This window comes from Telopea speciosissima, chromosome 10, assembly GCF_018873765.1.
Source record: "Telopea speciosissima isolate NSW1024214 ecotype Mountain lineage chromosome 10, Tspe_v1, whole genome shotgun sequence".
Taxonomy (NCBI): Eukaryota; Viridiplantae; Streptophyta; class Magnoliopsida; order Proteales; family Proteaceae; genus Telopea; species Telopea speciosissima.
The window spans coordinates 5,423,825-5,440,781 of record NC_057925.1 but is presented as its reverse complement, the minus strand read 5'-3'; the positions used below and the strand labels follow the sequence as shown (position 1 = coordinate 5,440,781).

Genomic DNA, 16,957 nt, shown 5'->3' with positions numbered 1-16,957 from the left:
TAGCGTACATATCAACAATTGCATTGCCAAAATAACAGTGTCTTCTGTAAGCCGGCCAACCCCGCCTCATGATAAAACCATGTACGGCTCTGCTGTTTTTAACAATCCCCAAGATTGAGCAATTATGGATGCTAAGTTCACTAAAGTTACACATCGGGTTGAAAATTGTTCTTCATCATCTCAACAAAAAGGTCTATTGTTCTACTCATTCACAGTAATGATTCAGTTCGATTATACCAAATCCCTCACCACCATTTAATCAAAGATACGACTTGCAGAACCCAAGCAGCCTAATTTGGCATACATGTTAATCAAAGCATTGGACACAAACACATCAATCAAACTCCAACCTATGGTTGACAACATACACATAACCAAGTCCCTCTTCAACCCTTCCCAGCTCATATCCTCAACACATCCAACGCCTCTGCAGCCGTCCCAATTTGACAAAATCCAGAAATTATTGCATTCCATGACCCCAAATCTCAATGAGGCATTTTATCAACCAACATATGGGCATCACCCACGAGCCCAAGTTCAAAATCCAACAATGAATCTTCCCGCTTCCGCCTAGATCATTACAAGCTTTCAACATGACGGGAAAAAGTAAAGAAATCAGGAAGAGTATTGAAATTGAAGTCTTTGGTCTTGTTCTCGAGCCCATTATCTGACAAAGATTGCAGATATGTGACTGCTGCTGCATAGGAGCATGGGCAACATGGTTCGTGAGGCATGAAGATGGTCTTGTGACTCTTTTTGTGTTAGGTAATGTACGGAGGAGGAGAACAAGACAGCAGCTCTTTTTGTGTTTTTGTTTTATAAGATCAAAATTACTTCTTTACCCATCAAAAGAGCATTTATTCAACATGTGTTTATTAATGATCAACGTGAAATAGCGTGAATGCAATTTCAATTTTAAAATTGCAATAACTTCTGACATATTTCTTAAGTTCTCTACTTCTCTTTCATTTGATTTCTGTTTCGCTGAAATTTGATATAAAAATCAAACCAAACAATTTCAAAAATCAAAATCACTATTAAGAATCCAAGACATTCTGTACCATGCCCACTTTTTATGGTAAGGGCTGTTTAATATATAGGCCATATCGAACCAACTAATCTAAGTACTTAATTCTCTGCACGTATACCAGATTTTTACTTTCTACAGTAAGGTAAACTTGATAGTCGCTGACTCATTCTCATGCCAAAGATTTTATGGGCACAGAAATCTTATCCTTTGGGAGAGTTTTCTGTCCGGGAGCGTGGCCACTGCACCTACACAAGGGCTAATGAGAGCAAACGAGAAAGCAACAGTAGTGAGATTTCGACCTACTGAGTGGTCAGGAGCTGCACTCCCGGGCTCACAACTTTTTCCCTTGTTTTTTCTAGTAGATAGGCAGCCTGTAAAGAGTTGAACTCATGACCTCTTTTAATTGTGAGGTGTCGTAGTATTTGCCAACTGAGCAATAATCTTCAAGGAGATAACAACTCTCAATCAAGAAAAGAACTCTGTAAGGAGGATGATGATGCCCTATAATTCAAATTACATCCACATCCTAGTAGAAAAAATTGTCACAAAATCCAAAACAAGGACAGTTTCTGAAATACATAAATATGATCAAAAACCAAAAAATTACCTAAAAAACACCAGAACAGGGTAGTTCACTCCCCTTCTTCAATGACCTTGGTTCCCAAACCCTTCAGCCCCTCAGGTGGAACTTCTGCAACAGTAACTAATGAGTAGAGCTCCTCTTTGGCGTCTTCCTCATCATTCCTATTTCGTGCAATGCGCACACGGCCTTGGCACACTCCTGATCCCCCTGCTCCATACGTGCTTATTCAGCTTCACATCAACTCTAACATCAGTTGTCCCCATTGCTTTCTGGGCAAACTTCCTGATTTCTTTTATGGCCTTGGGAGCCATCTTCTTGAATGTGCTGTAAACAAGAACATGCAATCATCATTCATATCAAAGTCTCTGAAGTAATCTTAACCAAAACACAACACCACAAACACCCCCCCCCCCAACAACAAGAAAGATGTCAATGCAAGGAATAGGAGACGGAAGGGTCCAACCATCCAAGGGATGAAAATACCCATCCATGGTATATCAGCTGCACCATCTGTTCTATAACCTATGGTATGATTCAGGATACTTGAAAGCAAATTAGGTGACAATAATTATGATTTCAAGAACAGCAAAAATTTTATTACCTATAGGCATGCTTCCTTCTCCAGCCAGATGGGTAATTATGGTTGGGGGAACAATCAGAATGTGATTGATTAAAATGAGGTTGGATAAACCCTAAAGATAGAACCATCATCCATTTAAGAGTGAAAAGAATGACGTAAAGAAAAACACATTTCCTCGTGTGATACATGGATACAGATCTTACATTTGAATGGACAACACATGTGCAACAGCCATCCATACCCGACTAGCCTATAAAGGTGAGAATGATTTGAAAGACAAGACGAATCCAACATAAGGTTGTCCAATATCATATATGTTCGGCTAAAAAAATCAAATTAGTAAGAAACAAACCAGGGATGTCAGGAACTTGTCACAGCTGTAGATACTGACAAAAATACTGTCTGATGTGGCCCCAATTGCCACATCATCATAACATTGTAGTTGTTGTTCAGGTGCAGACTATAGTGGTTGAGTTATACCACCCTCACATTCTCTGATGGTAGGAGGTGGGGTAGTCATCTTTGGTGCCAAAAGGGTCCTTGGTTTCGCATACAAGGACAGTTGAATTCCAACAAACTATACCCGTCTAAGAAAGAATGAAGAAGCCCATTAGAGATGAACATTGTCTAGTTCTTTTAAGTGTTCACAGGCAATGGGTTATTGGAGATCAGGCATCACAATCACATTGGACAGCATGGTGGGATTGCCAATCTTCACCGAAGGTAAGTTTTGCAACCTCCATTAAGTTGCTCTCTTATATGTGGCGTAAGAAGCTGACACTTAATGGAGGTTGCAAAAACTGAGGATCACACCCCTGCCTTGTTGTCCAACGCAAGTGTAACTTGAGTTTCCAGTTGTCGGCACACACTAAAAATCACAATGTCTAATCACTATATGGCAGGATTTTGGCAGCTTCAGTTTTCCCTCAGATGGGGTAGCGGAAGATTGATTATTCTACCCCTTATAATGAGAAGCTAAGGTCTCAATACCATAACTACACCCAACCACCACCCATCGAGGTAGGAAAGGGTAGCTATAAATTCTTAGTTAACCACCAGTCCCATATGCGCCCTAAACTGCAACAATCAAAACAAGTGGACAGGTTGACGTGACAATCTAAGCTACATCAGCCAACATTCTCCCATTTGGCCCATATTGCCACATACCAAGAAAATGTCTTTAGTTGCAAACTTGATATATGGACATGCTATAACATTTAGACTCAATCTTTATGGATTATGCTAAAAATGAAAATTCTAACCCAAGAATCATATCAGTACAAGTGTAATATGTAGGCTACTCCAGTCCATGTATTACACTAAGCACATGTTGTTAGAGAAATTCGTTGTAGAATTGTCACAAATACGTATTGGCTTCCCGGAACAAACTTTAGATTAGTGACCAAAAGCTTTAACCATAATGCATAAGAGACAACCTCATAGCACGCCCTAGCTTTAACCATAATGCATAAGAGACAACCTCATAGCACGCCCTAGCTTTAACCATAATGCATAAGAGACAACCTCATAGCACGCCATAACTTCTAAGGTACAAAAAAAACGTTATACTAAAATCTTTTGAATACTCCCACTAGGAAAGCAGGCCTTGTGCAGACCTGAGCATACATTAATTGCATCCCACAAGCACATATGGGATCTTCTGCATTTCTTTTAAATTATTCATCAGACATTGTTACAGACCGAGTCTGTCATCGCTACAGTTGATGAAATACTTCAGCAAGAGGGGTTTAGAAGGTTTTGCAAGGCTTCACAACCTAAATTCAATCCTTTATCGACGAGTATGCCTTACCACCAAAATCTTGGTTATTTGTGCCTCGTGGAACATTACATTAAACAAAATTAGAGGTTGCAACAAAGGAAACATTAATTTTTGTGTAGTCCCATTACCACATTGATGAAGTTATTGATAATGTTTTTGAGTTGTGTTTGATAGATTGGGGTTTGGAGAAGTTATACACTATTGCTGTGGATAATACATTTAATAATGAGATTGTGATTTGAAATTAAAAGAGAAGGTTCAATATGAAAAATGGTTTATTGTTAGATGGTGAGTTCTTCCATATGAGGTGTTGTGCACATGTTTTGATTTTGTCAAGACAAATCTTAAATGTGTTGGGGATTCTATATCTAAAGTTTGTTCTGCAATGAGCTATGTAAAGAGTTCACCAGCAAGATCACAACAATTTAAGAGGAGGCTCTATGTTTAGATGTTCCCACTCGTTTGAACTCTACGTATTTTATGTTACAAACTTACAAACAATTTTAGACTTAGAAAGGCTTTTGAATGCCTAAAAATTAGAGAATTAAACTTTACGAAGGCTTGCAAGGATGGGATCCCAACTAATCAAGATTGAGATAAAGAGTTTTAGAGTTCTTTTACAATGCCACAATAAGGTTGTTTGTGTCTCTTTATGCTATTGTAAATGTCTATTTTAAAGAGGTTTATGTGATTGAATTAGTCTTAAACAATTGGCCAAGAAGTAAAGATGCTATGTTATGTAATATGTAATTGGCAATAAAGGAAAACTTTAAGATATAACGGGATAGCACAGATAAGAGGGGAACTTAGAATGTTAGTAAAGGTTTGAAAACATTGGAAGAAGAGGGGAGTTTCCAAGTTGGATCGTTATTTGGTGGAGGCGGTTTAGAAGGATGATATAGATGATTTCGAGATCTTGAATTGGGATATCCAAGCTCTGTCGTGCTCAGTCCAACCCAGCCTGGCCCAGGTTTAATCGTGATTGAGCTGGGCTTCGGCTAGGATTTTAAAAACCCAGCCCATCCTGCCCATTTGACACCCCTAGTATAAAGAATGAGGTGGTGTCTTTGGATGTAGTTGTATATATTTATAAATGATTTCTACAGGTAGTACATAGGGTCAGGCTCAGCCAGGCTGAGCTGGCCCAAGCCCAGCTCGCCCCTGAAAATTTCAGCCCAGGCCCACCCTGCAGGCTGAAAAGCTCAGCTCAGCTCAGGCCCTGTCCGAGCTTGGGTTGGTCGGGCCAAATTGACACCCCTAGTGATAGATATGAGGTGTGACTTGTGAGACTCATGCGGACAAAGAAACTGAGATAAGGGGAAAAAAAGGAAAAAAGAAAAGTGGACGGTGTCGGTGGAGATGATTAAAAAAGAGTGGAATCCTAAATATTATATAATATTTGGGAGAAGGTTGGGTATGCCACCAGCTTTCAGTAAGATAACAGCATGCCAACTTTCTCCCATAAATATATAGCCAAATGGGGAATGGTCTCCATCAAAATACAAAAACCAACCCCTATTTTATGAATCGTCAATGGGGGATAATTCATGTGCACAAATCCCTTCCCATATTATAATATATTCATTTATATACACATGGTTGGGCTGGGCCAGGTCGGGCTAAGGCCAAGCCCATCTTGCAGGCTGAAAAGCTCAACCCATGCCCCATTCGGCCTCAGGGCTAGCTCGGTTTGGCGGGGCCAAACTGACACCCTTAGCTTGTGAATCCCTAATTTTGGGAAGAACATTTCCATTGAATTGATCTTTGTTACCCATGAAGAGTAGCCAATTCAAGTGTTGCAATCCTTTGAAGAAACTGCACTTGTGGATTAAGGTTAACCTAAACCCTTCTTGTGTGCATTTGTTCAAACCTACATTGCACTTTCCACAATGGGGGGGAATGGAAAATTTTTGTCACGCATTCCCGACCACCGCCACCACCTACGGGTGTTAGTTTGGCTTGACCAACCCGAGCCCAGCCAAGGTCAGGGCTTAACCCAGCCTGACCCAACCCTACCCTATGTATATATATTATATAGGGAAAAAGAACTTTGCTTGGTCGTGTGGCTCCTACACACAAAGACAGAAATGAGCAAAATTACCACCCAACCCCTCCTAAAATAAAATGGCCCATTCGTGTTGATGCCCATGTGTGCGCCATCATTGACCCCCGTGTTGTTGCAGGGGCTACACAACCAAGCAACAATCTCTTGCCCTTATATATATTACAAAATTATAAAATTGAGAATAACCTGTTGCCAAAGTAACGAACTAACAAGTTACAACCTTACCATTTTGCCCCTTGTCTTACTCCCAAAAACATTTAATGCAGTTTTTCAATGAGGGTAAATCTGTCATTTCACATAGGAAGTTAAGAACTATGTTAAATGTTGCCTTAAATGACTTTGAACTTTTTAAAAGCCCCCCTTTTACCCTTGCATTAAATACTGCATTAAATAACTTTTGGGAATAAGACAAGGGGTAAAAATTTAAGATTAAAATCTTGTTGTAACCAAGATTTTTCCCTAGAAAGTTTCACTCTTTTTTTTATCATCTCCAAAAACACCACCCACCTCTCTTTACGTTTCCATATTTAATTCTTCCTAGGAACATGCATATAAGTATATATAATATATAAAATTGTACACTCTTTTTATAATCCACGACACCATACTATGTTCTTAGGACAGAACATACTAAATCCTAAAGAACCTTTCGACCAAAAAAAACAACCTAAAGAACTTCTACTTGCCTCTTTCTATCTCAATTTCTCTCTGCTCCTCTTAAGTCTCATAAGTCACACCCTTTTGGCAACAACATTTTAATGTGCCAAGAAATTTAGGGTTTTAAGATTTGAATTTCCTGCCAAGGGTTTGTTGAGATTATCACTTTGAACGCCCTCTCTCATCTCCTTTAGGCTCTTTAGGGCTTTCTCTCCACCCTTGAGGATTCTCTCCCACTGCCTACCTTGCCAATTTGTTGTGTGTGTGTGTGTGTTTACTTCTGAATGCTTTTATTTTTCCCGAATTGTACAGCCAAATCTCAGGAACTTGCTTTAATTGTTATCGATACAACTACTCAGCTTATCCCAACTAAATGGGGTTGGCTACATGGATCCTTACCCTCCAATCAGCTCTATTTGAGGTCATACATGATACAAAGCCTAACTATACATGTCTTTCCTCACAACTTCTCCTAAAGTCATTTTACGCCTGCCCCAACTCTCTTAGCTCCTTCAATCTGAATCAAATCACTCCTCTGTACTATAGCATCCAAAGGCCTCCATTGAACATGGGCATGCCACCTCAAACGACACTCTCATAGCTTAAAATGAATCGGAGCTACTCCCAAAACAGCTATAATATAGTTATTCCTTACTTTATCTTTCCTAGTTTTGCTACACATCCATGTCAACATCCTCATCTCTGATACACTGAATTTATCAATATGATGTTGCTTAACTGCCCAACATTCCGCACCATACATCATAAATGGTCGTATGACTACTTTATAAAAATCTCCTTTTAAGTTTTAAAGGAATACGTTAATGATACAACACTCCAGACTCACCTCTCCACTTCATCCATCTTATTTTAATTATTTGTGAAACATCATCCACCATATCACCTTTATTTATGATTGGTCCATCCTATTTAGTTTTTATGTGTCATCGATACCCAATATTATTGGGCTACTTTGGTGGCCTTCATCCTTTGGCGGTGTGGGTCTCCCTCACTTGATGCTCTTGGCCAATCAAGTATCAAGGTCCTGTTATTCCAACCATGACTACATCACAATGTTTCACATACGAGTCTAGTGGGACATTGATGTAGGTCCAAGCATGCGAAAGAAGAAGAGCCTTGACTAGGCTGATTTCGTTGGAGCCTTTAGTTTTTAGTGTTTTAATTAGTAAGGTTAAAACAGTCTTTTTACTTTTATTTTCTTAGTTATTCCCCTCCATGATTTTAGAGGGATGAGTGTTTATTTGTTTAAACTTATACTCCAATTTAGAGTACAAGTATGCTATGTTTTTTTATGTTTTGTTATTAGAATTCAGGTTAGGAACCATTAGTCCTAATCTGACTAGGATTGGATTTAGGATTTGGAACTAGGATTCCTAGTTCAAATCTGGTTATTTGTGCAAGGCCTTTGGTCCTCTTTTCATTATAAATAGATGGATCGTGGGCAGGCTCCCCCACTAATTTTTGCATAAAAAAACTCTTGTTTCAATCTGAAACTGCTGCCTGCGTGCTGCTGTCTCTGCTCCTCTGCGAGCTTGCATCCGTGTGGACTCAAGGTGGTGAAGGGTGGGTGGACTCCTGCGACTCCTTGCACTGTGAAGGTCAGGAGGCTCTATCAATCTTCAAGCTGCTGCCTTATCTCTGCATTACAGTAAGTTAACTTGCTGCACTTTGTTTTCTCCTATTTAAACCTGATCTATACCCTTTCTCCCATCAACATTAGACCTCCATTAAACCTGCAACTTAATTCTGCCCCCTACAGCAGAATTTGAAAACCTATCCAAACCCTAACCTCTTTACATCATTAGGATCCCCTAAACCTGCATATTAAAACCCTATAAGCCCCTTTCCTAAAATCTGCCCCTAAACCCTAGATCTCACAAACAGTCCATTTTCATAAGGCATCCTACCCGAAACCCTAGATTTTCAACCTCAACCAAATTCGATTGAACTTATACCATTAGACTCATAACAACCTGCACTTCAATACCAAATAAACCCTAGTTCGAAACCCTAACCCTAACCCTAGTTTTTGACCTAATCACCTAAATCTGTCCATTCGGCCAGCCCTATTACATAACCCTATTGCCCTGGTTCCTAGTGGGACTTTTCCTACCTAGGACTACATTAGACATGGTATGCACTACCAGACTCAGCCGACCTTAATATATGCTTCTTTTACTAGCTAATTTATTTCAGTTGTTCATCAAAAAATATACATATAATTGATGAAGGGAACCATTAACCATTTGCTGTTTCTCACTCATGGTGTGTTTGGAACTTTTATTGGATTTATTTTTAAAGAAAAAAATAATTGATGAAGGGACCCATTAACTGTTTGTATGCCACTACTTCAAGATAATATAGTATGTTAGTTACATCACAATCATTGTGACGGTGTGTGTTTAAACTTTGTATTTCTAAAATAATAGGACATATAAGGACACACATGGAAAAATAAAGGGGCAGCCAGGGTCAATCAGGGCTAGCCCGGCCCTGAAATGGCAAAAATTAGAGGTTGAGAGGGTCAATCAGGGCCGAGCTGAGTTGGGCTGAGATATCCCAGCTTGAACTGGGACGGGGGCTGAGTTAAAAGAACTTAGGGTAGGGATGGGTTTTTAAAAAATCCGGCACAGCCAGGCCAGGTTACACCCATACCGCCAACAATACTGGTAGTACAATTCCATCAAACTCTACTTGTCTGAGAGAGAATGAAGAAGCCAAAATCCTGTCACATAAGAAACTCTGCAAAGATAGAAACCAGGGAAACCACGGGCAAAGATGAAATGCATTGCATTATTGCATTGGACAGCAAGGTGGGATTACAGATCCCGACAGAGGTAAGTTCTGCTACATCCTTAAGTTATATTTCTCACAGATAAAACACAGACAATGACAGTGTCTAACTGTTCACTTCCAACCTCATTCAATAATAAATTCTCTCAATATATCTTTGAGCAGCCGAACAAGAAACAGAACCAGAGCCAAGAAAACAAAAATTCAACCGCTGGAAGTCTGTAAGATTAGTTAATAGCAACAATTCACGATTTTCTGAAAACTCAAACATAAACCAATGGAGGAAACAACGTAGCTAAAAGAATTTAACGATAGAGAAGAAAAGGTCGAGCTTAATGTTAAGCACGACATCATTAATCTAACTACATGACACCTCAGCTTGCTAACGCAAGCACAAAGAAGGAACAGGATGCATTATGCAACTAAAAAAAAAATTACCAACAATCAAGAACCTGCAACGAATATAAAAATAACAAAAGAAATCATGGAACGAACAGCAATAACCAGTACTCAGACTCAGCGAGAACCGTAAGCTTTAGATTCAAATACATACAAATCTAAACCGTTTCTGGTCTAACAATACAGACAAAAAATAAGATTCAAAAAATGAAACTATTTTGTGATGGGAATACACCCTTACCATCCATGTAGACGTTTGTGTAGATTGATGGTGTACTCCCGGGTAACCACCTCCTCTTTTCTTCCACCCTTGCTGGGCTTCACCACCATTGTTGCAGACTTGCAACTCTTCCGGGGGCCCAACCCTAACTACTACCCTTTCGGCTGCAAAAGAAACCCTAGCTGTCCGATTCGGGAATATATATTAGCAAACCCATAATCGAAAAAGTAACCTCGTCTTTCACAGAAAACTTCAAAAATGCCATCATCTCAAATTTATTCATTTGGGCTGATGGGTTGACAGATCCGGGCCAGGTTTGGGATGCCACCAGCAAGTCAGCTTCAATCTTGTTGTCCAAACTCCACTGGACCACTGGGTACCACTCGAAGTACTAGCAAGGGTGTCAATTCGGAACCGAAACCAAAATCGGCTGTTTAATTTTAATCTGAATTCTGAATCGAACTGAGAAAAATCGATTCAACTTTGGTTTCAAAACAAGGAATCCATAGCTATTCTCGATTTGGTTATGTTTCGGTTTAAAGGGTGAAATCATTCGGTTAAAACCAAACTCAATCGAATTTACTATTTTCAAAACAAATTGAAAAAAACCATATACAATATAACTTATAAAAGCACTAATGCACAAAGTAAAATTTTATGTGGTACAAATTCGACCTACAGTTTGATCAGATATAGTAAAGAAAAGAACTAGTTGAGTTTTCAAAGATAAAGGCATAAATCATCATTAAGTCACAAGCAACTTTGGGACATTTGTTGCATATCCATCCTTATGAATCCAACTGATTAAATATGCACTCTTAACTTTGAAATGTAATTTCAAAACAAGATACTAGAACCTTTGAAATATACATTGTTTACCAAAAAACTTTGAAATATAATTTCTTTGATTCTTCCCAAAACAAGATACTAGAACCTGTTATTTTTTTCTATGGATTGTGCATTGTATTCAAGTTGAATTCCATATTCTACATTATTTATTGGAGAGATGTCTTTGTGGGTGATAGGACCTAAACTAAAAATGAAACTAAATAAGGAACCAAATACGAAACCGACTAAAATCAAACTAGTTCCGGCTTTGGTTTTGAAGATGTGTTCTTATTTATAGTTCGATTCGTTTGATTTATGTGTTCTGTATCTAAAAGCGAACCGACTAACTATCATTGAACCGATTGACACCCTTAACTCAAACCATGTTTTGCACATGTACAACATTAGCTTAGAATTCTAAAGAATTGGGCCAATCGAAATTACAGACTAATTCAAACAACCATACTTTTGATCCAATAAAATTTTGCCACATCTAAGGCTTAGTGATGGAATATTCCTGATATGGTCTAACAGTCCTACTCTCAATTCTTGAATTCATTTTCTTCGGATATACTTTGCTCGATCTCACCCTCACCATAGATACAGATTAATTTGCACCTAGGTGATCTATCCATGACCAAGATGAAGCTAAGTGGATGTCTGAACCAACTAATGTTGAAGAACCAGCAAATGGGTTGTGGTTAGGGGTGAAATGCCACTTGAACCCAAAGCTAGCTGGTTCTCCCTGAAATGCATTGAGGTGTAGCAATTGACTGGGCATCTAGGGGTAAAGCATTGTTTCGGTGCAGGCGGCTAGAGCGATGCCAAATCGAGGCAAACTCTGAATACTGGGTATGACACCCCCCCCCCCCAAAAAAAATGGGTCAAGGTCCGCCAGTGAGACGATGGGATAGGCTTCATCGTCTAGAAGAAAGCAGCCCAGATCACCAACTAAGGCCCCTAAATGACTGCTCAGTGATAAAGAGGTAGGGGTGTAGAGACAACTAGAAGGTTTGCCTAAAAGTAGTTACCCTTGAAAGAGTGCATAATAACTCACTGTATTTGAGCATTCTTGCGCTGAAGATGAACGGGGCTAAGCGATCTGCCGAAGCTGTGGGATGTAAAAATGCATTACTAGGGGAGCGTTCCGCTTTAGAGGCCCCCATGCGAGCAGGTGTAGACAAAGTGGAAGCGAAAATGTCGGCTTGAGAAATGTAAACATTGATGAGAATCCAATGCCCAAAAAACCTAAGGGTTCCTCCGCAAGGTTCTTCCATGGAGGGTGAGTCATGGCCTAATATGTGAATATTCCTATAGTAACATTTGTTGGTCCTGAAGGATGAAGGAGGCTAGGTTAGCTGAAAGATGGTTATCGGTTAAAGGATGCAAGGTGACCTTGCTTATTCAGGTTAAGAAGGGGTAGAGAAAATGCCTCGAGCTAATGTCCGAGTACTAGGTGCCAAGAAAATAAAAAATCACTCTTAGGGTTAAGAGTGTGTTTGGAGAACAACAGCTAGCGCAGCTAGTTGGGGGCTAGTTCAATTGAGCCTAACCCGCCAGGAGGTCTCAGTTTCAAAATCCCCTGTTACCTCATCTAGGATCCCCCTCACCTTTATCTAGCGTGGCTAAGGTCCTCGTATGAGGACGGTCCTTGGGACCTAAGCACCACCCACATGGAATCCAGAGGAGGCAGTGGATTTCATATGGGTGGTGCTCAAGTCCCAAGGACCATCCTCGTACGAGGACCTAAGCCGGACTCCCCTTTATCCCTTGTCCCCCACCCAATCCCCTTTGTACTACGAAACAAAAAAAGGTTAAGAGTATATTTGTGATGAACTTAAAGTTTTTACTCATTTGGTCAATTCTACACTTAAAAAAATCATATGGATTATGTTTACCATTTTTTATTTCTCTAATTCATTGAAGCTTCAAATCATATATATATATACATCAATATATACATATAAATATGCCTTAAATCTAGTCTTGACTTTAAAAAATTATTTAACGGGAAAAAGGGGGGCACATGATTGTGGTGTACACGTCAATAGGTTTTCTCTCAAATCCGAATCCCCTCCCCTGTGGATAACCACCCACCCCCGTCATACCATCCATGGAGTGTGGGAACCACTTTTTGGGGTGTGGGGATAATACCCGATAGATGGTGTGAGTTGGGGCGGGATGGTTATCCACAGGAGAGAGGAACCTAATTCTTTTCTCTCCACGCTCCTCATTTAATAAAACATGAGCCCCTGTATATGAATCGTTAGCCAACAAAACTCCTCTCCCTCCTCTAGGCATGTAATATAAAGGAGTAGATCCCTTTCCATATTTAATTTTGAAAGTATATATTATACTAGTGCTCCCACACCTACTGCTGTCACTCTCCTGCACACTTTGAGGACTCAGCAATAGCACATAGAGTTACGGCTTGGCATTTTTTTTTTATTACCCGAATCCGATTATAGATCCGAAACCCAAAGTCAGGGCATCGAGTACATTATGGAATGTTAGTTGGGTGTTCGAATGGGTAGATGGTGAAGAAAAACCTTTTTCAGCAATGCGTCACATATCAGAAAAATGACGGATACCTCCCTGTGTAGTTGCAAGACCCATCGATAGACGTATGAATCACGGTAGGTTCCACTAACCGACAAGCATAAGCCGTGTTTGATATTTTAAACTTAAATATTTTTTGCGAGAATGTGTTAGAGAAAGTGGGGAAGATCCCCAAAGAAGAACCCTAGGATTTCATAAGTAAAAAGCCATAAATAAGGCATCTGAGGCAAGAATGGATGCAAGCACAGTCTTGGGTCCAGCCTTGAGTCCAGTGTGGGCTGAACAACAGGGTACATCGGATTCACGCACGGATTCACATCCAGGCTTGGATCCGGCCTTGTATCCGATGCGGGTCGGATACGAAATTTTAAAAATTATATGTAATATATTATTATATGTTATTTAAATGGATTATATTATAATAATGTTACTATAAACTAAGAAGTATTATCATATTAATTTAATATAGGCTATATACAATATAATAATATGGTGTTTATATTTATATCTATGTATATGTATATATATGATTTATTTATTCATGTAGCACATGGGTAATATAGTATTACATAAATAAATAGTGGAATATGAGGTGGCCAAGGGAGCATGTTGTGACATGTTGGACCAATAGTGAAGTAGGAGGTGGCTAAGAAGGGAGATAATGGTTGGTGGACAAAGCCACCTAGCACATGCAAGGGGAGGTGTCACCTAATGGGACTTAGCATTATTATCCTAATTACTCTAGAGACTTAGCATATCTTTCCTAATTAATCTAGAGACCCAACGAATGAAACAGTTTTGCAAAAATTGAAAGGAAAAAGAGAAGAAGAAGAAGAAGAAGTGGAGGAAGAACTTGAGATCCCATCTTTGATTTGAAGGTAGGGACTCCACTCTCTCTTCCATTTTATTTAAAGTCTATGGCTGATTTGTTTAACCTATTCTATTATCCAATTTTAATTCTTGATAGTTCCTTTAGGAATCTATGGAAATTGAGCTAAATCACTCTATGGGGAACTTGATGCTTACCTCTAAGACCACTCTTGACCTTCTATTTAATCCCTCACTTGAATCTAGGAATTTTAATGGCAAACCCTAGATTTAGGTCTTTTTGGATGATTTGTTCATTAAACCCAACAAATCCCTTGATAAGAGTAGGGTATGTAATGATCCTAGACTTAGTGACATTTTTCCCCAAGCTCATATGGCTTAAAACCCAAGTGAAATCAAGTTGGAAAGCTTAAACCTTAAAAATTCAGATTCAGCAGATGTGGACCCAGTGGTGGACTCGCGCTAGAATTCATAATAAAAGCTCACACCTATTCTGTTTTCAGGTGGACTCAGAGGTGGACTCAGGCCAGAATCCACAACAAGAGTCCACACCTATGTTGTTTACAGGTGGACCCAGAGGTGGACTTAGGCCAGAATCCATAACAAGAGTCCACACTTATGTTGTTTTCAGGTGAACCTAGAGGTGGACTCAGACCAGCATCCACCCAAGAGTCCAGTTCAGGTTTTTGGGCATTTTACCCCGGTTGGCCCAAGCACTGTGCCTCTACATAAATGGGTTAAAATACCACTTCGAGCTAGGTAGCATGTTCTGTCTTCTATTCTGGGAGATTGATCCCTGTTTAGTAAAATGGTATAACTCCTGTGTAATCTGAAATTTACATACAAAATTCCCCTTTATTCCTTTAAATTCTTGTAACTACCGTTAAGCCTAAAGGTGATTCTAAACCTAATCTAACCTAATCCTAAGGCTACCCTAGGATCTCACCAACACTCAAACATATCATAATACTTGTGTATGCCTTAATAATTATAAGGAATAATCATTTGGTCATCGAAACCTATCGGCAACCGTCTCAAGGATTATTTCAATCTCGCAAACGCAAGCATAACAAGGTAAGTGGGGATATGCTTTGATTTATTTTGGGAATGTTTATTTCATTTAGAATGTTGTTAGAAATCATGCATATAAATGAATATTGTCTTTATTCGAAAATTATCTTTTGGCTGATGGTTATGGTTATGGATATGGAAATGTGGAGTGATGTTGAGATGATGGTTTGAAATGTGAATCTTTGTGTTAGAATAGATGCCGTAGTCGGCTTGAAAACGAGAGGTATGGTGTGTCGTAGTATGGGATGCAGGAGCACTATACACCTCGTACTATGCCATTAGTTTGCATATGGCTAGGAATGTCACTCCCTAGTGCTACAACCCTTACCAACAGGAGTTTACGTGTTGGATAGTCCTGCCTGGGGAAACCAACCGTTACCAACTGAGGTACTGGAACCGACGATGTCTGATTGAGGACCGGGAAACCAGTCGTTACCAACGGAGGTACTGGGAACGGCGATTTTCGACTGAGGATAGGAACTGTGGTAGAGGACTAAATCTTGGGGGTTTGCTGAGTAAACCAGCCGTTACCAACGGAGGTACTGGAATTGGCGATTGTCGATTGAGGATCGGAAAACCAGCCGTTACCAACGAAGGTATTGGGACCGGCGATGTCCGATTGAGGACCGGGACCGGCAGGCTTCCAGCGCAACTCGGGCTTGACATCGCCAACAGAGGGGATGCTACCTAAGGTGTTGCTGTAGCACAAACCTGACTTAGGCATTTGTTTGTTAGGTGGATTTAATATTAAAATTGAACCCATGCATTTAGGATGCATGCTTGTGTGTGTGGTCTATGCTTTACTTGCTGGGCTCAGTGGAGCTCGCCCCTGTGGAATTTTCTCTTTTTAGATGATCCTGCAGGTGAATGCATTTATGGCAGAAATGATTATTTGGAGAACAGGAACTGATGATGTGGCGTTATTTTTTTTTATTTTTATTTTCTTTCGTTTAGTACTATCCTTTTTTGTGGAAGAATTTCTACTGTTTATATTTTAGAATAGTTGTGTGTTGGTTCGATGGTCATGATCTTGGGAATATCGAGCCGTTGAAACTTTAATGTAAATTATATATATAGGACTTGTAAATATTTACTTTCCCTGCACTCTGATCAATGTAACACTTGTTATCTCGATATTGTGTGGTGCTTATGACGTGTATTTACTGCATCTGGATCCTGGAGGTGTCTGAATATTTCGAGTATTCGGGTCAACCGTCGAATCCTCCCAGGGGGTTTCGGGGTGTGACACATAGCATAAATAGCATACATTGACACACCGTATGAGAATTGACCATACTATGGATATCCACTGCCTTTCTATGTTACACATGTTGTTTAAAAGAATTTTTTTTTTTTTAATATGAATTTGGATCATTTGAATAGTAGTCTACATTTTTGTTGCATTTGTTTCTCCATGAAGAATATTAAAAGAGGAAACCAAGCTTAAACTAAATATATTTGGTTAGGGCATAGTTTGGGTGATCTAACCAAGGCTCAATTCCTAACCTAAATCTTTGGGAGATACGATCATTTACCCTTCCAT

The 16,957-nt window shown here is 39.5% G+C and overlaps 1 pseudogene; it reads right to left on the bottom strand.

Moving 5' to 3' along the window:
• Positions 1-1,534: 1,534 nt before the first annotated feature.
• On the bottom strand, positions 1,535-10,305 carry LOC122642696 (annotated as a pseudogene).
• Between the last annotated feature and the right edge of the window lie 6,652 nt (positions 10,306-16,957).